The sequence below is a fragment of the Oncorhynchus gorbuscha genome, linkage group LG10, assembly GCF_021184085.1.
Source record: "Oncorhynchus gorbuscha isolate QuinsamMale2020 ecotype Even-year linkage group LG10, OgorEven_v1.0, whole genome shotgun sequence".
Lineage (NCBI taxonomy): Eukaryota > Metazoa > Chordata > Actinopteri > Salmoniformes > Salmonidae > Oncorhynchus > Oncorhynchus gorbuscha.
In genome coordinates, this window is record NC_060182.1 from 10,997,164 (window position 1) to 11,021,337 (window position 24,174).

A 24,174-nucleotide genomic window follows, 5' to 3' on the forward strand; every position below is an offset into this window, starting at 1 on the left:
GATTATCTGTAATCATGATAGCATCCACATTAATAACGTAGAAATGTTTAGAAACATTATATTCTTATTTATAATAAGTTACTCCAAAATGACACTACATTATTTACCATTGATTTCTGTTGGGCTCAAAATAATCTGAAAAACTACCAAAACTAACTGCAAAATGCATCCCCAGCAAGTTTGTAGAGCTACTAGCATGATGTAGTCATTGAGCGCTAGGAATATGGGACCAAATAATAGACTTTTGACAACTTTATTTAAAATAATGTTTAGGAGTGTCAATAATGTTCATACCTGCCTTCTTGAGGATATAAAACCATTTGAAAATCCCTTTCTCTGAGCAAATGTATTAGTATATTAACAATATAATCTCCCCATGGTTTTTTTTGCATAGAATATAGCTCAGTATTTGAGTGATTTATTTTCTGTAGTGTTTGTATTAGTGGTGTAGACTACATTCATGTGTACCACACCTCAGGCTGAATATTTCAATAAAAAGGTTCCCGTTTGATTACAGTAAGAATACGAAAAGGTTTAAAAGGCATTTTGAAAATGATAGATTTGTACTATGTTATCATTATAGATCTACATTTCTACACACAATATATTTTTTAGAGAGAACGAATCCTAAAAAAATTAAATACAGTTTGCAAATCATCATTTCAAAGCCCTCTTAAAATCTTCCTGACCTCCTCCATGTAAGAGAAGAACTTCACCATGACCGACAATTAACCGTCCACTGGGGCCGAGCATAGCTCACCTCGCTGAGAGAGATAGTGGATTCCCGTTCAAAAACCACAAACCCTAACCAATGTTGTTATTTTTTGGGGTTACTGATCACAGAGGACAGGTGAAGAGGTCAACGGCAATGAATCTTTATTCACACATATCTTCATGTCAGATCCACTTGACTGAGTTTCAAAGATTCATTGCCGTTGACCTCTTCACCTGTCCTCTGTGATCAGTAACCCCAAAAAATAACAACATTGGTTAGGGTTTGTGGTTTTTGAACGGGAATCCACTATCTCTCTCAGCGAGGTGAGCTATGCTCGGCCCCAGTGGACAGTTAATTGTCGGCCATGGTGAAGTTCTTCTCCACTCCGAAGGTTTTTCATTTTTTTAGAGAGAAACAAAGGTTAATAAGAACTCTTGACAGTTTATTTTCTCCACTTTTTTATTTTTTGGCCAACCGCGAGTGACGAGCCAAATGAGTATCTAAGTGTGTGCATTTATATATTATATTATATTTCTTAAATGAATCCTCAGCTTCGTCTTTATTCCTCAGTAGAAGTTTGCCCGTTAAAGCATTGTATTAGTTTCAGGATTGTGGGGGGTTGGACTGTAAGGACATTAATTGGCCGTCTTGCGTTGTTATGTGAACCAGGAGCTGGCTGCTGTTCTGTGTTGCTCCTAATTAAAAGAGCCTCCGATGCCGTGTGAATGTGAGCATCAATCAGCCTGGTGGGGATGGAGGGTAATGAGAGAGCACATCTGTGTCTCAAATGACAGCAAACCTGGTTTCAAAAGACAAATAAAACTACACCTCACTGCACAACGACTGGCGAGGGGACGGTCTACAGTTATACTGTTACATACAGTATGTGTAACTGATAGATGCACGCACACGCACACACACACACACACACACACACACACACACACACACACACACACACACACACACACACACACACACACACACACACACACACACACACACACACACACACACACACACACACACACACACACACACACACACACACACACACACACACACACACACACACACACACCATGTTATTGTTTTTAAATGTATGTCAATTGTAAAGTATTTTGTCTGAAATGTCTTTTTCGTTATGTGTCGGACCCCAGCAAGACTAGCTGTCACCATTGGCGTCGGCTAATGGGGATCCTAATGAAAGTCTCTAGTGACATCAAGTCTTTGCTGCAGCCTCCATCTCAGAGCTGTAATTGTTTCTGTTCTTCCCTTGGTCTTCTGAATGAGCATCTCTCTGGGCTCCCTGCTACCCGTCTGTGTTGCCAGGTCTTGTAAAGATCCAGAGAAGCTGGCCCCCGCTCTGTTAATTGGGCAGGTTTTATTTCAGGGGCCCACGGCACAGTGGGAATTGGAAGCACAAAGTGCAGCATGAAAAAAATATGGCAGAAAGTCTTTTTTTTTTCATCCAATTGCGTCTCTCAAACCCTGACATCAGTATTCTGCTCAGACATGGAGTCAGACTAAAATATAAAAAGAGCAAAAGCGAGAGAGGGAGAGGAGAGGGATGGAAGGGGACAGAGAGAGGGAGAATGGGTGGAAGGGGAGAGGGAGAAGGGGTGGAAGGGGACAGAGAGAGGGAGAGGGAGAAGGGGTGGAAGGGGACAGAGAGAGGGAGAAGGGGTGGAAGGGGACAGAGAGAGGGAGAGGAGGTGGAAGGGGACAGAGAGAGGGAGAGGGAGAAGGGGTGGAAGGGGACAGAGAGAGGGAGAGGGAGAAGGGGTGGAAGGGGACAGAGAGAGGGAGAGGAGGTGGAAGGGGACAGAGAGAGGGAGAGGGAGAAGGGGTGGAAGGGGACAGAGAGAGGGAGAGGGAGAAGGGGTGGAAGGGGACAGAGAGAGGGAGAGGGAGAAGGGGTGGAAGGGGAGAGGGGAGTGGTGGAAGAGGACAGCGAGACAGGGAAACATTGAAGTCTCTTGATTGCAAATGCGCCTCTCCCTCCGAATGGGTGGAAGGGGAGAGGGAGAAGGGGTGGAAGGGGACAGAGAAAGGGAGAAGGGGTGGAAGAGGACAGAGAGAGGAAGAGGGAGTGGAAGGGGACAGAGAGAGAGAGAGAGGGGGTGGAAGGGGACAGAGAGAGGGAGAGGGAGAAGGGGTGGAAGGGGACAGAGAGAGGGAGAGGGAGAATGGGTGGAAGGGGAGAGGGAGAATAGGTGGAAGGGGACAGAGAGAGGGAGAGGGAGAAGGGGTGGAAGGGGACAGAGAGAGGGAGAGGGAGAAGGGGTGGAAGGGGACAGAGAGAGGGAGAAGAGGTGGAAGGGGACAGAGAGAGGGAGAAGAGGTGGAAGGGGACAGAGAGAGGGAAAAGAGGTGGAAGGGGACAGAGAGAGGGAGAGGGAGAGGGAGAAGGGGTGGAAGGGGACAGAGAGAGAGAGAGAGGGGGGTGGAAGGGGACAGAGAGAGAGAGAGAGGGGGTGGAAGGGGACAGAGAGAGGGAGAGGAGAAGGGGTGGAAGGGGACAGAGAGAGGGAGAGGGAGAATGGGTGGAAGGGGAGAGGGAGAATAGGTGGAAGGGGACAGAGAGAGGGGAGAGGGAGAAGGGGTGGAAGGGGACAGAGAGAGGGAGAGGGAGAAGGGGTGGAAGGGGACAGAGAGAGGGAGAAGAGGTGGAAGGGGACAGAGAGAGGGAGAAGAGGTGGAAGGGGACAGAGAGAGGGAAAAGAGGTGGAAGGGGACAGAGAGAGGGAGAGGGAGAGGGAGAAGGGGTGGAAGGGGAGAGGGAGAGGGAGGGGAGAAGGGGTGGAAGGGGACAGAGAGAGGGAGAAGAGGTGGAAGGGGACAGAGAGAGGGAGAGGGAGAGGGAGAAGGGGTGGAAGGGGAGAGGGAGAGGGAGGGGAGAAGGGGTGTAAGGGGACAGAGAGAGGGAGGGGAGAAGGGGTGGAAGGGGACAGAGAGAGGGAGAGGGAGAAGGGATGGAAGGGGAGAGGGAGAGGGAGGGGAGAAGGGGTGGAAGGGGACAGAGAGAGGGAGGGAGAAGGGGTGGAAGGGGACAGAGAGAGGGAGGGGAGAAGGGGTGGAAGGGGACAGAGAGAGGGAGGGAGAAGGGGTGGAAGGGGACAGAGAGAGGGAGAGGGAGAGGGAGAAGGGGTGGAAGGGGACAGAGAGAGGGAGGGGAGATGGGGTGGAAGGGGACAGAGAGAGGGAGGGGAGAAGGGGTGGAAGGGGACAGAGAGAGGGAGGGGAGAAGGGGTGGAAGGGGACAGAGAGAGGGAGAGGGAGAGGGAGAAGGGGTGGAAGGGGACAGAGAGAGGGAGGGGAGAAGGGGTGGAAGGGGACAGAGAGAGGGAGGGGAGAAGGGGTGGAAGGGGACAGAGAGAGGGAGGGGAGAAGGGGTGGAAGGGGACAGAGAGAGGGAGGGGAGAAGGGGTGGAAGGGGATAGAGAGAGGGAGAGGGAGGGGAGAAGGGGTGGAAGGGGACAGAGAGGGGGAGGGGAGAAGGGGTGGAAGGGGACAGAGAGAGGGAGAGGGAGAAGGGGTGGAAGGGGACAGAGAGAGGGAGGGGAGAAGGGGTGGAAGGGGACAGAGAGAGGGAGGGGAGAAGGGGTGGAAGGGGATAGAGAGAGGGAGAAGGGGTGGAAGGGGACAGAGAGAGGGAGGGGAGAAAGGGTGGAAGGGGAGAGGGAGAGGGAGGGGAGAAGGGGTGGAAGGGGACAGAGAGAGGGAGGGGAGAAGGGGTGGAAGGGGACAGAGAGAGGGAGGGGAGAAGGGGTGGAAGGGGACAGAGAGAGGGAGGGGAGAAGGGGTGGAAGGGGACAGAGAGAGGGAGGGGAGAAGGGGTGGAAGGGGACAGAGAGAGGGAGGGGAGAAGGGGTGGAAGGGGACAGAGAGAGGGAGGGAGAAGGGGTGGAAGGGGACAGAGAGAGGGAGGGGAGAAGGGGTGGAAGGGGACAGAGAGAGGAGAGGGAGAAGGGGTGGAAGGGGACAGAGAGAGGGAGGGGAGAAGGGGTGGAAGGGGACAGAGAGAGGGAGGGGAGAAGGGGTGGAAGGGGACAGAGAGAGGGAGGGGAGAAGGGGTGGAAGGGGACAGAGAGAGGAGAGGGAGAGGGAGAAGGGGTGGAAGGGGACAGAGAGAGGGAGAGGGAGAAGGGGTGGAAGGGGACAGAGAGAGGGAGGGGAGAAGGGGTGGAAGGGGACAGAGAGAGGGAGGGGAGAAGGGGTGGAAGGGGACAGAGAGAGGGAGGGGAGAAGGGGTGGAAGGGGATAGAGAGAGGGAGAGGGAGGGGAGAAGGGGTGGAAGGGGACAGAGAGAGGGAGGGGAGAAGGGGTGGAAGGGGACAGAGAGAGGGAGAGGGAGAAGGGGTGGAAGGGGACAGAGAGAGGGAGGGAGAAGGGGTGGAAGGGGACAGAGAGAGGGAGGGAGAAGGGGTGGAAGGGGATAGAGAGAGGGAGAAGGGGTGGAAGGGGACAGAGAGAGGGAGGGGAGAAGGGGTGGAAGGGGAGAGGGAGAGGGAGGGGAGAAGGGGTGGAAGGGGACAGAGAGAGGGAGGGAGAAGGGGTGGAAGGGGACAGAGAGAGGGAGGGAGAAGGGGTGGAAGGGGAGAGGGAGAGGGAGGGGAGAAGGGGTGGAAGGGGACAGAGAGAGGGAGGGGAGAAGGGGTGGAAGGGGACAGAGAGAGGGAGGGGAGAAGGGGTGGAACGGGACAGAGAGAGGGAGGGGAGAAGGGGTGGAAGGGGACAGAGAGAGGGAGGGGAGAAGGGGTGGAAGGGGACAGAGAGAGGGAGGGGAGAAGGGGTGGAAGGGGACAGAGAGAGGGAGAGGGAGAAGGGGTGGAAGGGGATAGAGAGAGGGAGAGGGAGAAGGGGTGGAAGGGGATAGAGAGAGGGAGAGGGAGAAGGGGTGGAAGGGGACAGAGAGAGGGAGAAGGGGTGGAAGGGGAGAGGGAGAGGGAGGGGAGAAGGGGTGGAAGGGGACAGAGAGAGGGAGGGGAGAAGGGGTGGAAGGGGACAGAGAGAGGGAGGGGAGAAGGGGTGGAAGGGGACAGAGAGAGGGAGGGAGAAGGGGTGGAAGGGGACAGAGAGAGGGAGGGGAGAAGGGGTGGAAGGGGACAGAGAGAGGGAGAGGGAGAAGGGGTGGAAGGGGATAGAGAGAGGGAGAGGGAGAAGGGGTGGAAGGGGATAGAGAGAGGGAGAGGGAGAAGGGTGGAAGGGGACAGAGAGAGGGAGGGGAGAAGGGGTGGAAGGGGACAGAGAGAGGGAGAGGGAGAAGGGGTGGAAGGGGATAGAGAGAGGGAGAAGGGGTGGAAGGGGACAGAGAGAGGGAGGGAAGAAGGGGTGGAAGGGGACAGAGAGAGGGAGAGGGAGAAGGGGTGGAAGGGGATAGAGAGAGGGAGAGGGAGAAGGGGTGGAAGGGGACAGAGAGAGGGAGAAGAGGTGGAAGGGGACAGAGAGAGGGAGAAGAGGTGGAAGGGGACAGAGAGAGGGAGAGGGAGAGGGGGTGGAAGGGGACAGAGAGAGGGAGGGAGAAGGGGTGGAAGGGGACAGAGAGAGGGAGAGGGAGAAGGGGTGGAAGGGGACAGAGAGAGGGAGAGGGAGAAGGGGTGGAAGGGGATAGAGAGAGGGAGAAGGGGTGGAAGGGGACAGAGAGAGGGAGGGAAGAAGGGGTGGAAGGGGACAGAGAGAGGGAGAGGGAGAAGGGGTGGAAGGGGATAGAGAGAGGGAGAGGGAGAAGGGGTGGAAGGGGACAGAGAGAGGGAGAAGAGGTGGAAGGGGACAGAGAGAGGGAGAAGAGGTGGAAGGGGACAGAGAGAGGGAGAGGGAGAAGGGGTGGAAGGGGAGAGGGGAGTGGTGGAAGAGGACAGCGAGACAGGCAAACATTGAAGTCTTTTGATTGCAAATGCGCCTCTCCCTCCGTCCCCCTTTCTCTCTTTCTCTCACCATCTTGTTTTAAAGTAGAATTGAGTCGAGCCGTAGGTGAAATGAGTCACTGCCAGCGCGGGAGAGCGAAGGAGAAAGAGAGGGAGAGACGGAGGAGTGGGTATACAGGATGCAAAGAAAGAGGTGCTTTGTTCTGACTTGTGCTTTGTGTTGCTCTTCACCCTGAGATGACTCCAGCTCTGTTTGTGATTGTTTTCATATAGCCTTGAGTCCAGCCGCTCCTCCACACATAAAGGGACTCCGACCATCCCCAGAGAACCCAACCTTCCATTCACAGGTGAGTGACGGGGAAGGGGGGTTAGAGACCTGATGACGAACAGATGCTGAGGGACGGTGGTGTTGCTGCTGTGAGAAAGGGGGGGTTTGGGGTTGAGGAGGTATCTGCTGCTGTCTCTGTCCTCACACCACTGCTAGCTGAATCCCTCTGGCAGCGTCAGTGACGGCTCTCGCTCACTCTGCAGTTTCACACAACACAACACAGTAATTTGTCAGGGGGATGGGCAGCAGGGAGCCTGTCAAAAGAGACAGAGAGAGAGAGTGATAGAAGAGAGGGAACAACGATGGAGGAGAGTGAAGATTGAAAGGGTTGAACATGGGATGTGGGGTCGGTTCAAGGGTCAAAATAACCAACACATTCAACAATAACAATAAGTAGACAGTAGAGGACATGTGCAGGTTGATTGGTCTGTCAGACACTGTGCCTCAACTTGTGGCAGCCAGCAATGTAGTGCGCTGCCAACCCACAGCTCTCTGCGTCCTCCCCCAACAGGATGGGTAGCCTATCCTCATCAGGTGCCATTAATACAGGTAACGAGTGGAGGACAGAGGAGCCTCTTAAAGAAGAAGTTACAGGTCTGTGAGAGCCAGAAATCTTGCTTGTTTGTAGGTGACCAAATATTTATTTTCCACCATAATTTGCAAATATTGTTTTTTTTCTAATTTTGTCTGTCATAGTTGAAGTCTTCCTATGATGAAAATTACAGGCCTCTCTCATCTTTTTAAGTGGGAGAACTTGCACAATTGGTGGCTGACTAAATACGTTTTTGCTCCACTGTATATATACACAGTGTTGTAACAATGTACAAATGGTTAAAGTACAAAATGGAAAATAAATTAACATAAATATGGGTTGTATTTACAATGGTGTTTGTTCTTCACTGGTTGCCCTTTTCTTGTGGCAACAGGTCCAATTCTTTGTGGATCAGTGTAATCTGAGGGAATTATGTGTCTCTAATATGGTCATACATTTGGCAGGAGGTTAGAATGTTCAGCTCAGTTCAGTTTCCACCTCATTTTGTGGGCACATAGTCTGTCTTCTCTTGAGAGTCAGGTCTGCCTACGGTGTCCTTTCTCAATAGCAAGGCTATGCTCACTGAGTCTGTACATAGTCAAAGCTTTTCTTAAGTTTGGGTCAGTCACAGTGGTCAGGTATTTGGACACTGTGTACTCTCTGTGTAGGGCCAAATAGCATTCTAGTTTTCTCTGATTTTTTTGTTAATTATTTCCAATGTGTCAAGTAATTTTCTTTTCGTTTTCTTATGATTTGGTTGGGTCTAATTTCTGTTGCTGTCCTGATTATTTGTCTTTGTGAACAGAGCCCCAGGACCAGCTTGCTTAGGGGACTCTTCTCCAGGTTCATCTCTCTGTAGGTGATGGCTTTGTTATGGAAGGTTTGGGAATCGCTTCCTTTTAGGTGGTTGTAGATTTTTGATAATACTCTCTCTCTCTCTCTAATGCTTTCTCTTCTCCTCTCACCCCAGTCTCTTTCATGAGCGTTTGGATCGTTCCTCTGCATTCCTGTAATAGAGATCACATTCCCAGTTTAGATCCCCCCCGGCTCTAGTCACTCTGCCACTGGTAAAATGTCAGTTCTTTCGAGGAAACGCCAGAGGAACTTTGAGTGTTCCATTAAAGAGAGAGGAAGGGAACACGTGGAGTGAGGGTGCGTGGGAGACAGAGAGAGAGAGAGAGAGAGAGAGAGAGAGAGAGAGAGAGAGAGAGAGAGAGAGATATATAAACAGGAAAGAAAAAGAGAAGGCCAGATCATTGTCACATTGTTCACTCCCATAGTTTTATCTTCTGTTGTGTTCTTACCGGTGTTGTCCAATGAGAGAGCTGGAAAGTTTCTCTACAAATCATGCCCACTCAGCAGGTAACACTAATGGAACGTCCCATCCAATCCAACATCTAATTCATCATTCACTTTCATTTCCTTTCGGTTTGTTTTCCTTTCTGTTGGAGAGATGAACTATTTGCCATGGCTTGTCCCATAGGGACATTCGGTATGTAGGCAGTCACTCTCCAGGCTACTCACATACGCTATTTTCTCTGAGAGCCAGACTAGCCAACCTGCTCAGACAGATGCAATTGTTTTCTTAGGTTCAGAAATGACAGGGATCAGCACATGCCATCATACTGTAGCTTTGGAATGGACTTTTCACTGCAGGAGATTGTTAACTCAGCAACTCTTGTGTCTGAGCTGCGGAAACACACAATTATTAATTTTGCTGTAGATGTCAGATTGACGTAAAACAAATATGGAACATTTTATCTTACCCTCAGTACAGATCCAAGGATGGGCTGCTATGTTGTTGGACTGCCAGACCACACAAATGTATTGTTTGGCTGTTCAAACAACGAGGAGAGACGACTGACTGAACAACACTTGTTTAATATTCACAACAGAATGTTTGATCTCATATGCAAGCGCTCGCTCGGTCCGTTATAGTTATAGACACCGACCGGGCGTCTGGACATTTTTCTCATTTCATTAAAACACAACCCGTTACTCACGTATTGAAACATAAATGTCGAGTGATGATGTAGTCAACCATCTGTGAAACACAGAACGATACATCAAGAGGAATTGGTCACTTATGTCCTCTCTTCTCACGTGCCTCCTGACCTACACTGATCCTAGACCTGCCTGTCAACAGAAAGTGCAATATTAGTCAATCAATCAATCAATCAATCAATCAATCACAGTATATTTTTTAAAGCCCTTTTTACATCAGCAGTTGTTACAAAGTGATTTACAGATACCCAGCCTAGAACCCCAAAGAGCAACACAGATACCCAGCCTAGAACCCCAAAGAGCAACACAGATACCCAGCCTAGAACCCCAAAGAGCAACACAGATACCCAGCCTAGAACCCCAAAGAGCAACACAGATACCCAGCCTAGAACCCCAAAGAGCAACACAGATACCCAGCCTAGAACCCCAAAGAGCAACACAGATACCCAGCCTAGAACCCCAAAGAGCAACACAGATACCCAGCCTAGAACCCCAAAGAGCAACACAGATACCCAGCCTAGAACCCCAAAGAGCAACACAGATACCCAGCCTAAAACCCCAAAGAACGAGCTAGTAGTCTCTCTGTAGTCTGTCCTACACGGCTGACACCCAGTGCGTTCTGACACCGTTTGAAAAACAGTATTTCCAAAGTGGAGAAGGTATTCTTCCACAAAGGCCCCCCGAAACACACAAAGAGAGGATTTGTTAGAGGATGGGTTCTGATTGGCCCAGGGGACCATGTCCTCTCACTGTGATGTTTCATTCAGGGATCCGTTGAAAAATAATTGAATGTTTATTTCAGAGTCACATCTCCCTCTTCACCGCTCACTAATCCTAACATTCATTTATTTTGGTGGTTAATCTTAGAATAAATGAATTCATAAATTAAACTCCCTCCCTGGAGCATGTCTTCGAAGTCTGTCTGCACTTAAAAATAACTCAGATGTGTTGTGTGTGTGAGTCTGTATGTCCATAGACAGTATATTATTGATCTAGCGGTCATTTTTAGTGGACTCTTGATCATTTTCTTGGGGTGGCAGGGTAGGCTAGTGGTTAGAGTGTAGAGGTGGCAGGGTAGCCTAGTGGTTAGAGTGTAGAGGTGGCAGGGTAGCCTAGTGGTTAGAGTGTAGAGGTGGCAGGGTAGCCTAGTGGTTAGAGTGTAGAGGTGGCAGGGTAGCCTAGTGGTTAGAGTGTAGAGGTGGCAGGGTAGCCTAGTGGTTAGAGTGTAGAGGCGGCAGGGTAGCCTAGTGGTTAGAGTGTAGAGGTGGCAGGGTAGCCTAGTGGTTAGAGTGTAGAGGTGGCAGGGTAGCCTAGTGGTTAGAGTGTAGAGGTGGCAGGGTAGCCTAGTGGTTAGAGTGTAGAGGTGGCAGGGTAGCCTAGTGGTTAGAGTGTAGAGGTGGCAGGGTAGGCTAGTGGTTAGAGTGTAGAGGTGGCAGGGTAGCCTAGTGGTTAGAGTGTAGAGGTGGCAGGGTAGCCTAGTGGTTAGAGTGTAGAGGTGGCAGGGTAGCCTAGTGGTTAGAGTGTAGAGGTGGCAGGGTAGCCTAGTGGTTAGAGTGTTGGACTAGTAACTGGAAGGTTGCAAGTTCAAATCCCTGAGCTGACAAGGTACAAATCTGTCGTTCTGCCCCTGAACAAGGCAATTAACCCACTGTTCCTAGGCCGTCATTGAAAATAAGAATTTGTTCTTAACTCACTTGCCTAAATAAAGGTAAAATAAAATAAAAAAATATTACAGTTTGAGAATATGAAAAGGATCTTCAACATGAACAACTCACCTCACCTTTCTGGTCTGTTCCCCAATGATGCTTATTTTCTCTCGCCCCTCCCAGGGGCTTGGCGGAGAAAATTGGACAACCCATGTTCCCCTGTCCTCTGTACGGCTGCCTCTGCCTGGAGGTGCGGAGAGAGGGTAGTTGATTACATGGGGCTGGGCTAGTATCCGGTGACAGGGGCGTAGGTAGAGGGAGTGTCCTGCTATCCTGTGTGTATTTCAGTGGGCTGGCGGGGTGGGGGGCTGAGCAGAGTACTGACTCCTCCTGATGTACTGCTTGTGTTACAATAGGGACCTATACAGACTTATTAACCCAGGCTCAATTTGTCATGGTAGTAGCACAGCGCTGGTGCTGCTGTGGAGACAGGACCTCATCCATTACCTCTGAGAACATCCCCATGGCAACACTGCTGACTCCTCATACACCAGCACTATGGACATATTCTCTCATACAATCATATTTGAGCTGCTCCTGCTCGGACAATTTATTTTATTTGTAGTAATGACAATTACAACAATACTGAATGAACACTTATTTTAACTTAATATAATACATCAATAAAATCAATTTAGCCTCAAATAAATAATGAAACATGTTCAATTAGGTTTAAATAATGCAAAAACAAAGTGTTGGAGAAGAAAGTAAAAGTGCAATATGTGCCATGTAAGAAAGCTAACGTTTAAGTTCCTTGCTCAGACCATGAGAACATATGAAAGCTGGTGGTTCCTTTTAACATGAGTCTTCAATATTTCCAGGTAAGAAGTTTTAGGTTGTAGTTATTATAGGAATTACAGGACTATTTATCTCTATACCATTTGTATTTCATTAACCTTTGACTATTGGATGTTCTTATAGGCACTTTAGTATTGCCAGTGTGTGTGTGTGTGTGTGTGTGTGTGTGTGTGTGTGTGTGTGTGTGTGTGTGTGTGTGTGTGTGTGTGTGTGTGTGTGTGTGTGTGTGTGTGTGTGTGTGTGTGTGTGTGTGTGTGTGTGTGTGTGTGTGTGTGTGTGTGTGTGTGTGTGTGTGTGTGTGTGTTGCCAGTGTGTGTGTGTGTGTGTGTGTGTGTGTGTGTGTGTGTGTGTGTGTGTGTGTGTGTGTGTGTGTGTGTGTGTGTGTGTGTGTGTGTGTGTGTGTGTGTGTGTGTGTGTGTGTGTGTGTGTTGCCAGTGTGTGTGTGTTGCCAGTGTGTGTGTGTGTTGCCAGTGTGTGTGTGTGTGTGTGTGTGTACCCTGAAACTGTTCAACATCACAGATCCGTTTGGTTTGGCCACACATAACAGACTACCCATAATATTTTAAACATTCTATCGAGAGAGGGTGACGATGAGTAATCGGTTTAATATCATCAGACCATTGTTTTTATTCAGAAAAAAACACAACATAAAAGTCCCATCCCTGAATATAACATGACTAATGTATATGTTTCTACATGGAGATTTATACAGCCACTTAAAGCACAATAAAGCGTGTCGCCTCAAGGGGGAAAAAGCCCATCCCCGCGATCTCAAATGGCTTAATTACAGATCTGTTTTTACACAGTTACGTTCACACATCCCATGCACACCGCCTCCGTGGAAACCTGCCATGTTAGTGGTACTAAACTTGCGGTCTCATTTCGATCCTCCTCCTCTGTGTTATTGTGAACTAAATCACTAGATCATATTTCTGTATGAAACACTTTTGCTGGGAGGTGAAGAAAATCTGTCCTGAAGTTACAAGAAGGAAATATTTGAATAGCAAAAGTGAGTAAAGCTCTGAAGACATCCAGCATAGTTTTGGATTGCTTTTGTCTAATTCTGGACCAATATACAGTATTTGAATCGTTAACTGATAACTACAAAAAGAGTGGAGAACGATAACGAGAGCTTTTGTCTGTATCACTTTCACAGAGTGAAGTTTTCCCTGTCCCTCCCACTATAAAACAATGACAACCAATCAAAAACGTGTTCCATACAAGTGTTCTTGGTTGTAGGTGCGCGATGCTGATTGGAGTGGAGACCAGGCAGAGCACACTGTAATCTCGCCTGGATAACTGGTCATGTGTGAGCATATTGGTGGGTGCCCACTTTAATTCTAGGACGACTTGGGAGAATGATGATCCACCACAAACAGAGCATGAGAAGGTCCTATTTCCCGATGGTAGGTCTATCTGTTAACGCCGATACATTCTGACAACATACACACTATGACTGGCCTGCTAATGTGCCTTTCTGGACCTTGCAAACTGTCGACAATAGACCCATGACTATTCCAAATGGTTGCCTAATCAGGAATAGACTAGATTGTTATTGCTGGAGTGAAACATGCATTCAAAACTTTAGCGGTTACAGAAATGGTATATTCACTGCAGTTTACAGCCTACACTGACAATCTTGTTATAGTCATTTTCTTGTCCCTAAAAAGCTGGAGCGCAGCCTGGGGAACACACTATGACTGGCCTGCTAATGTGCCTTTCTGGACCTTGCAAACTGTCGACAATAGGCCCATGACTATTCCAAATGGTTGCCTCATGAGACCTAGTCTGTCCGCGTTCAAAACAGATCGTTTGAGCGGTTTTCAAATGACCCCTGACATCACTGCAGTTTACAGCCCTAGACAATAATACATTCCTCATTGCTTTGTGTTGTTTTAGCCCAGGTAGAAACATCTTTTCTTTGTCTAAAAACGTAGGCCTAATCAATAGTGGACCTTTGCATGTTCGGTGTGCGGCACTGCAGAACGCGGCCAGGAGGAACGCGGCCAGGAGGAACGCGACCAGGAGGAACGCGGCCAGGAGGAACGCACAGATCTGCCATTTCACTATCTTTTTCTGTTGCACTTTGACAGGTAAATATTCATAGCCAATACTGTTTAGCCAATGAATGATATCCGATATCAATCTAATATTTAGCTTGTTACTACGGCTACTCATCTCTAGCCTCTCTCTGCCAGCTGTTCCCGTGCGCTATAGCCTCTTCGCTGTTCCACTTCACGTGAAATCTCAGGAAAAGCGATAAGCACATTTATTTTGATACTTTTTTAAAATACCTAATAGCCTTTTCGTGGAGAGAAGCAGACTTGCTCTTGTTAATTACTGAATGTAAAACAGGCTTAGGCCAAATTAACTGTCGGGGAAAGTTAAGTAGCGCTACCGAGTGGCGCAGTGGTATGAAGGACTGTATCTCAGAAAAGTGGCGAGGAGAGGAGAGGAGAGGAGAGGAGAGGAGAGGAGAGGAGAGGAGAGGAGAGGAGAGGAGAGGAGAGGAGAGGAGAGGAGAGGAGAGGAGAGGAGAGGAGAGGAGAGGAGAGGAGAGGAGAGGAGATAGAAGCTCTGTGTGCCACAGACAGGAGCACAGAATCCTTTACAAGCAAATGCAGTAGAGTAGACTTTTCCAACTCTGCAATAATGCAATACAACGGCCAAATCTGTAATGGTGAACCCCAGTCTATTATCAGACTAATGATGTTTGTCATTGAGCCATCTGTCTGTTGTGATGTATGTTCAACTACCGTGTATATGGCTAAACAGACTATGTTTTAGTTATGGTACAGCAAGGATTATTCCTTCTATCCTCCCTCTGGTGTCTGTAGTCATTATCCTCTCTCTGGGGTGTCTAGTCATTATCCTCTCTCTGGGGTGTCTGGTCATTATCCTCTCTCTGGGGTGTCTGGTCATTATCCTCTCTCTGGGGTGTCTAGTCATTATCCTCTCTCTGGGGTGTCTGGTCATTATTCTCTCTCTGGGGTGTCTGGTCATTATCCTCTCTCTGGGGTGTCTGGTCATTATCCTCTCTCTGGGGTGTCTAGTCATTATCCTCTCTATGGGGTGTCTGGTCATTATCCTCTCTCTGGGGTGTCTGGTCATTATCCTCTCTCTGGTGTCTGTAGTCATTATCCTCTCTCTGGGGTGTCTGGTCATTATCCTCTCTCTGGGGTGTCTGGTCATTATCCTCTCTCTGGGGTGTCTGGTCATTATCCTCTCTCTCTGGGTTGTCTGGTCATTATCCTCTCTCTGGGGTGTCTGGTCATTATCCTCTCTCTGGGGTGTCTGGTCATTATCCTCTCTCTGGGGTGTCTGGTCATTATCCTCCCTCTGGTGTCTGTAGTCATTATCCTCTCTCTGGGGTGTCTGGTCATTATCCTCTCTCTGGGGTGTCTGGTCATTATCCTCTCTCTGGGGTGTCTGGTCATTATCATCTCTCTGGGGTGTCTAGTCATTATCCTCTCTCTGGGGTGTCTGGTCATTATCCTCTCTCTGGGGTGTCTGGTCATTATCCTCTCTCTGGGGTGTCTGGTCATTATCCTCTCTCTGGGGTGTCTAGTCATTATCCTCTCTCTGGGGTGTCTGGTCATTATCCTCTCTCTGGGGTGTCTGGTCATTATCCTCTCTCTGGGGTGTCTAGTCATTATCCTCTCTCTGGGGTGTCTGGTCATTATCCTCTCTCTGGGGTGTCTGGTCATTATCCTCTCTCTGGGGTGTCTGGTCATTATCCTCTCTCTGGGGTGTCTGGTCATTATCCTCTCTCTGGGGTGTCTGGTCATTATCCTCTCTCTGGGGTGTCTGGTCATTATCCTCTCTCTGGGGTGTCTGGTCATTATCCTCTCTCTGGGGTGTCTGGTCATTATCCTCTCTCTGGGGTGTCTGGTCATTATCCTCTCTCTGGGGTGTCTAGTCATTATCCTCTCTCTGGGGTGTCTGGTCATTATCCTCTCTCTGGGGTGTCTGTGGCCCCTATCCTCTCTCTGGGGTGGCTGTATTCATTATCCTCTCTCTGGGGTGTCTGGAGTCAATATCCTCTCTCTGGGGTGGCTGTATTCATTATCCTCTCTCTGGGGTGTCTGGAGTCAATATCCTCTCTCTGGGGTGGCTGTATTCATTATCCTCTCTCTGGGGTGTCTGGAGTCAATATCCTCTCTCTGGGGTGGCTGTATTCAATATCCTCTCTCTGGTGTGTCTAGTCCTTATCCTCTCTCTGGGGTGTCTAGTCCTTATCCTCTCTCTGGGGTGTCTGTAGTCATTATCCTCTCTCTGGGGTGTCTGTAGCCCCTATGCTCTCTCTGGGGTGTCTGTAGCCCCTATGCTCTCTCTGAGGTGTCTCTAGCCCCTATGCTCTCTCTGAGGTGTCTGTAGGCCCTATCCTCTCTCTGGGGTGTCTGAAGTCATTATCCTCTCTCTGGGGTGTCTGTAGTCATTATCCTCTCTCTGGGGTATCTGTAGTCATTATCCTCTCTCTGGGGTGTCTGTAGCCCCTATCCTCTCTCTGGGGTGTCTGTAGTCATTATCCTCTCTCTGGGGTGTCTGTAGCCCCTATCCTCTCTCTGTCATTATCCTCTCTCTGGGGTGTCTGTAGCCCCTATCCTCTCTCTGGGGTGTCTGTAGTCATTATCCTCTCTCTGGGGTGTCTCTAGCCCCTATCCTCTCTCTGGGGTGTCTCTAGCCCCTATCCTCTCTCTGGGGTGTCTCTAGCCCCTATCCTCTCTCTGAGGTGTCTCTAGCCCCTATGCTCTCTCTGGGGTGTCTCTAGCCCCTATCCTCTCTCTGGGGTGTCTGTCTACTGTATATAGCCTCACTACTGTATATAGCCTGTCTACTGTATATAGCCTGTCTACTGTATATAGCCTGTCTACTGTATATAGCCTCTCTACTGTATATAGCCTGTCTACTGTATATAGCCTGTCTACTGTATATAGCCTGTTTACTGTATATAGCCTCACTACTGTATATAGCCTGTCTACTGTATATAGCCTGTCTACTGTATATAGCCTGTCTACTGTATATAGCCTCACTACTGTATATAGCCTGTCTACTGTATATAGCCTGTCTACTGTATATAGCCTCACTACTGTATATAGCCTGTCTACTGTATATAGCCTCACTACTGTATATAGCCTGTCTACTGTATATAGCCTGTCTACTGTATATAGCCTCACTACTGTATATAGCCTGTCTACTGTATATAGCCTCTCTACTGTATATAGCGTCACTACTGTATATAGCCTGTCTACTGTATATAGCCTCACTACTGTATATAGCCTGTCTACTGTATATAGCCTCTCTACTGTATATAGCCTGTCTACTGTATATAGCCTGTCTACTGTATATAGCCTGTCTACTGTATATAGCGTCACTACTGTATATAGCCTGTCTACTGTATATAGCCTCACTACTGTATATAGCCTCTCTACTGTATATAGCCTGTCTACTGTATATAGCCTGTCTACTGTATATAGCGTCACTACTGTATATAGCCTGTCTACTGTATATAGCCTCACTACTGTATATAGCGTCACTACTGTATATAGCCTGTCTACTGTATATAGCGTCACTACTGTATATAGCCTGTCTACTGTATATAGCCTCACTACTGTATATAGCCTGTCTACTGTATATAGCCTCACTACTGTATATAGCGTCACTACTGTATATAGCCTGTCTACTGTATATAGCGTCACTACTGTATATAGCCTGTCTACTGTATATAGCCTCACTACTGTATATAGCCTGTCTACTGTATATAGCCTCACTACTGTATATAGCGTCACTACTGTATATAGCCTGTCTACTGTATATAGCGTCACTACTGTATATAGCCTGTCTACTGTATATAGCCTCACTACTGTATATAGCCTGTCTACTGTATATAGCCTCACTACTGTATATAGCGTCACTACTGTATATAGCCTGTCTACTGTATATAGCGTCACTACTGTATATAGCCTGTCTACTGTATATAGCCTGTCACTACTGTATATAGCCTGTCTTTCCTGTTGTTTTATTTCTTTACCTACCTATTGTTCACCTAATACCTTTTGGCACCACTGGTTACAGCCTGTAAGTAAGCAGTTCGCTGTAAGGTTTACACCGGTTGTATTCGGCGCACGTGATAAATAAACTTTGATTAGATTTGATTGGGTGAAGTGTGTGTGTGTTGTGTGTGTGTGTTGTGTGTGTGTGTTGTGTGTGTGTGTTGTGTACATGTACATTTTTGTTGTGTTTTCACCAGTTCGCCCCTGGCTCTACTGTCCCTGACAGACAGACACAGCCCTCGTAGTCCCAGAGGGTCTCTCACTCCATTCAAGGAGGGCCCGACAATACAGTACTGTACCAGAATAATAAACCTGCCCCATGTTCCTCTCTCTATTTGTTTTCCTATTTCCCCTGCTCTTTCTTTTTCCATTTCTCTGCTCTGTCCTCTGTCTTCCATTGACCCGTGACTATTTTTACCTTGGATCTGAGGCCTGGCTTTGATGGAGGAGAGCAGTGCATGAACCCATCCTGGCTGGCTGATCAAACTCAGGGGGCCTCAGCTGGGACTGTCCACCCCACCGTACCCCTCACTGCCCTGGGGCTGTCACCGTATCATACTCCCCTGTCTCAACCAGGCAGGCAGCTGGTCCTCCAAGTTCTCCTCTCTCTCCCCACAGCCAAATAGCAACATATCTTCCTCTTAGAAATTGCCTCCATGCCCCGTCCTGCAGCTGCTCACCTTTAGGAAGGACACTGTCAATGTATTTGTATGAATGTACTTATATCCAATTGATTGTAATAAGGGTTACATTTTGTTTAAAACATGACCCCCTCCCTTCCTCTCCTCTTTCTCCTCTCTATTCCCTCCTCTTTCTCCTCTCTATCCCATCCTCTTTCTCCTCTCTCTCCTCTCCTCTTTCTCCTCTCTATCCTCTCCTCTTTCTCCTCTCTATCCTCTCCTCTTTCTCCTCTCTATCCTCTCCTCTTTCTCCTCTCTATCCTCTCCTCTTTCTCCTCTCTATTCCCTCCTCTTTCTCCTCTCTATCCTCTCCTCTTTCTCCTCTCTATCCTCTCCTCTTTCTCCTCTCTATTCTCTCCTCTTTCTCCTCTCTATCCTCTCCTCTTTCTCCTCTCTATCCCCACCTCTTTCTCCTCTATCCTCTCCTCTTTCTCCTCTCTATCCCCACCTCTTTCTCCTCTATCCTCTCCTCTTTCTCCTCTCTATCCCATCCTCTTTCACCTCTCTATCCTCTCCTCTTTCTCCTCTCTATCCCCTCCTCTTTCTCCTCTCTAATCTCTCCTCTATCTCCTCTCTATCCTCTCTTTCTCCTCTCTATCCTCTCCTCTTTCTCCTCTCTATCCCCTCCTCTCTATCCTCTCCTCTTTCTCCTCTCTATCCTCTCCTCTTTCTCCTCTCTATCCTCTCCTCTTTCTCCTCTCTATCCCCACCTCTTTCTCCTCTATCCTCTCCTCTTTCTCCTCTCTATTCCCTCCTCTATTTCCTCTCTATCCTCTCCTGTTTCTCTCTATCCCATCCTCTCTATCTGCTCTTCTTTCTCCTCTCTATCCCCTTCTCTTTCTCCTCTCTATCCTCTCCTCTTTCTCCTCTCTATTGTCTCCACTTTCTCCTCTCTATCCTCTCCTCTTTCTTCTCTCTATCTCCTCCTCTTTCTCCTCTCTATCCCCTTCTCTTTCTCCTCTCTATCCTCTCCTCTTTCTTCTCTCTATCCTCTCCTCTTTCTCCTCTCTATACTCTCCTCTTTCTCCTCTCTATCCCCTCCTCTTTCTCCTCTCCTATTCCCCCTCTCTATCCTCTCCTCTTTCTCCTCTCTATCCCCTTCTCTTTCTCCTCTCTATCCTCTCCTCTTTCTTCTCTCCTCTATCCTCTCCTTCTCTCTTTCTCCTCTCTATTGTCTCCACTTTCTCCTCTCTCCTCTTCCTCTCCTCTTTCTTCTCTATATCCTCTCCTCTCTATCCTCTCCTCTTTCTCATCTCTATTCCCATCCTCTTTCTCCTCTCTATCCCCTCCTCTTTCACCTCTCTTCCCTCTCCTCTTCTCATCTCTTTTCCCTCCTCTTTCTCCTCTCTATCCCCTATTTCTCCTCTCTTTCCCCTCCTCTTTCTCATCTCTTTCCCCTCCTCTTTCTCATCTCTATTCCCTCCTCTTTCTCCTCTCTATCCCCTCCTCTTTCTCCTCTCTTCCCCTCCTCTTTCTCATCTCTTTCCCCTCCCCTATCTCCTCTCTATCCCCTCTTTCTCCTCTCTATCCCCTCTTTCTCCTCTCTATCCCCTCCTCTTTCTCCTCTCTATCCTCTCCTCTTTCTCCTCTCTATCCCCTCCTCTTTCTCCTCTCTATCCCCTCTTTCTCTTCTCTATTCCCTCTTCTCTATCACCTCCTCTCCATCCCCTCTATTCCCTTATCTTTCTCCTCTCTATCCCCTCCTCTTACTCCTCTCTATTCTCTCCTCTTTCTCCTCTCTATCCCCTCCTCTTACTCATCTCTATTCTGTCCTCTTTCTCCTCTCTATCCTCTCCTTTTTCTCCTTCCTATCCCCATATGTTTCTCTCCATCCACATCTCTCATCTTCCTCTTTGTTTTTCCATCTCTCTTCTCTCTCTCTCTGTAGTCCCAGTCTTATTTAATGATGTTGAACCCATCAGACATGCTTTAAAGTGGATGTGAAGCAGGTTACCATGTGGTTTTCCATTACCTGCTCTACTTTCACTGTCTTCCCTCCATCTTTCTTTTACTGTCCCCTCCATCTCTCCTTTCACTGTCCCCCTCCATCTCTCCTTTCACTGTCCCCCTCCATCTCTCCTTTCACTGTCCCCCTCCATCTCTCCTTTCACTGTCCCCCTCCATCTCTCCTTTCACTGTCCCCTCCATCTCTCCTTTCCCCCTCATCTCTCCTTTCACTGTTCCCTCCATCTCTTCTTATTACTGTCCCCTCCATCTCTCCTTTCACTGTCCCCCTCCATCTCTCCTTTCACTGTCTTCCCTCCATCTCTCCTTTCACTGTCTTCCCTCCATCTCTCCTTTCACTGTCCCCCTCCATCTCTCCTTTCACTGTCCCCCTCCATCTCTCCTTTCACCCCCTCCCCTCCATCTCCCCTTTCACTGTCCCCCCATCTCCATCCCCCTCCATCTCTCCTTTCACTGTCCCCCTCCATCTCTCCTTTCACTGTCTTCCCTCCATCTCTCCTTTCACTGTCCCCCCCATCTCTCCTTTCACTGTCCCCCTCCATCTCTCCTTTCACTGTCCCCCTCCATCTCTCCTTTCACTGTCCCCCTCCATCTCTCCTTTCACTGTCCCCCTCCATCTCTCCTTTCACTGTCCCCCTCCATCTCTCCTTTCACTGTCCCCCTCCATCTCTCCTTTCACTGTCCCCCTCCATCTCTCCTTTCACTGTCCCCCTCCATCTCTCCTTTCACTGTCCCACTGTCCCCCTCCATCTCTCCTTTCATCTCTCCTTTCACTGTCCCCCTCCATCTCTCCTTTCACTGTCCCCCTCCATCTCAGAGTAATAAAGAACACATTATTCTCTAATAGCCATTCAACAAAGTAGCCTTCTTAATTTACCACTAGATATTTCACAAAATAACTGTCGTCCTCTCCAGCTACCGTTCCTATCAGCCCAAATAAATAGCTTGTTTTGGGTCTGAGTAGTTTAAGTGGAGTGGGTCATTTTTTCCTTCCATGGTCCAAAGCTCTTTGCTCCCAGAGCGCTACTGAAGTGTCTGATCTCTTCATCCCCATGACAGGCTGAGACACACTCATTCTCTCTGTGTGTCTGAATGCATGTGTGCATGTGTGTGTGTGTGTGTGTCTGTCTGTGTGTGTCTGCGTGTGTGTGTGTCTCCGTATGTGTGTGTGTGTCTGTGTGTGTTTGCATGTCTGTGTGTGTGTGTGTATCTGCGTGTGTGTGTGTGTCTGTGTCTGCGTGTATGTCTGTGTCTGTGTGTGTGTCTGCGTGTCTGCGTGTCTGCGTGTGTGTGTCTGCGTGTGTGTGTGTCTGTGTGCGTGTGTGTGTGTGTGTGTCTGTGTGCGTGTGTGTGTGTGTGTCGTGCGTGTGTGTGTCTGTGTGCGTGTGTGTGTCTGCGTGTGTGTGTGCGTGAGTGTGTCTGTGTGTGTGTGTCTGTGTGTGTGTGTCTGCGTGTGTGTGTGTCTGCGTGTGTGTGTGTGTCTGTGTGTGTCTGCGTGTGTGCGTGTGTCTGCGTTTCTGCGTGTGTGTGTCTGCGTGTGTGTCTGCGTGTGAGTCTGTGTGTCTGCGTGTCTGTGTGTGTGTCTGTGTGTGTGTGCGTGTGTGTGTGTGTGTGTGTGTGTGTGTGTGTGTGTGTGTGTGTGTGTGTGTGTGTGTGTGTGTGTGTGTGTGTGTGTGTGTGTGTGTGTGTGTGTGTGTGTGTGTGTGTGTGTGTGTGTGTGTGTGTGTGTGTGTGTGTGTGTGTGTGTGTGTGTGTGTGTGTGTGTGTGTGTGTGTGTGTGTGTGTGTGTGTGTGTGTCTGCGTGCCAGTAGACCAGTTCCAAGGCAATAGCTGTAACATTTGGCCTTTGTGTTCCTTCTTGTCAGGTTTGAGCACATGGTGTATTTGTACAGCAGTGTGTGTCTGTGACTTCATTCAGTTCTTATGCTCTTACACAGCACAGTGTAATCCGTGTAAATCTACTGTAGAGCTGACATTTTGACTGGCATTTCATCTCTGTCCACCTGAGACATACAGTCAGCAGAGGAGGGAGGGTTTGGCTGGGTGAATGGGAGCGAGGGAGGGAGAGTGTGGCCAGAGGGAGGGAGGCTGTGGCTGGGTGGGATGGATGGAGGGAGGCTGTGGCTGGGTGGGATGGATGGAGGGAGGCTGTGGCTGGGTGGGATGGATGGAGGGAGGCTGTGGCTGGGTGGGATGGATGGAGGGAGGCTGTGGCTGGGTGGGATGGATGGAGGGAGGCTGTGGCTGGGTGGGATGGATGGAGGGAGGCTGTGGCTGGGTGGGATGGATGGAGGGAGGCTGTGGCTGGGTGGGATGGATGGAGGGAGGCTGTGGCTGGGTGGGATGGATGGAGGGAGGCTGTGGCTGGGTGGGATGGATGGAGGGAGGCTGTGGCTGGGTGGGATGGATGGAGGGAGGCTGTGGCTGGGTGGGATGGATGGAGGGAGGCTGTGGCTGGGTGGGATGGATGGAGGGAGGCTGTGGCTGCGTGGGTGGGTGGGAGGGAGAGTGTGAGGGAGTGAGGGAGGGTGGGAGAGAGGGTGTGGGTGTGTGGGAGGATGGTGGGAGGGTGGGACTGTTTGGCTGGGTGGGTGGGAGGATGGTGGGAGGGCGGGACTGTTTGGCTCGGTGGGTGGGCCAATGGTGGGAGTAAGGGGGTGTTTGGCTGGGTGGGTAGGAGGAGGGTGGGAGGCAGGGAGTGTTTGGCTGGGTGGGTGTGTTTGTGTGGGTGTGTATGGGTGTGTTTGTGTGTGGGTGTGTTTGTGTGTGGGTGTGGGTGTGGGTGTGTCTGTGTGTGGGTGTGTTTGTGTGTGGGTGTGTCTGTGTGTGGGTGTGTCTGTGTGTGGGTGTGTCTGTGTGTGCGTTTCTAAATGTTTTAACCTGTTGCGACGAGCAATCCCGTATCCTATTTATAGCCTCAAGCTCATTACCATAACGCAACGTTAACTATTCATGAAAATCGCAAATGAAATTAAATAAATATATTTGCTCTCAAGCTGAGCCTTTTGTTAACAACAATGTCATCTCAGATTTTCAAAATATGCTTTTGAACCATAGCTAAACAAGCATTTGGGTAAGAGTATTGATAGCCTAGCACAGCATTAAGCCTAGCATTCAGCATGCAACATTTTCACAAAAACAAGAAAAGCATTCAATTAAAATAATTTACCTTTGAAGAACTTCACATTTTTTCAATGAGGAGACTCTCAGTTAGATAGCAAATGTTCAGTTTTTCCAAAAATATTATTTGTGTAGGACAAATCGCTCCGTTTTGTTCATCACGTTTGGGTAAGAAAAAAACATAAAATTAAGTCATTACAACGCAAACTTTTTTCCAAATTTACTCCATAAAATCGACAGAAACATGGCAAACGTTGTTTAGATTCAATCCTCAAGGTGTTTTTCACATATCTATCGATGATAAATCATTCGTGGCAGTTTGGTTTCTCCTCTGAAGAAAATGAAACGCGCATGGACCTGGAGATTACGCAATAATTTCGACGGAGGACACCGGGCGGACACCTGG

General features: G+C 48.9%; 1 protein-coding gene across 2 annotated transcripts in view; it reads left to right on the top strand.

Annotated features, from left to right (window-relative positions):
• Positions 1-24,174, top strand: part of LOC124045539 (extracellular sulfatase Sulf-2-like) — a 367,147-nt gene that overhangs the window by 46,282 nt on the left and 296,691 nt on the right. For both annotated transcript variants that reach the window (XM_046364888.1, XM_046364889.1), the window contains exon 2: positions 6,856-6,929. The gene's annotated coding sequence lies outside the window, so the exon portion shown is untranslated. The remainder of the gene's footprint in view (positions 1-6,855; positions 6,930-24,174) is intronic.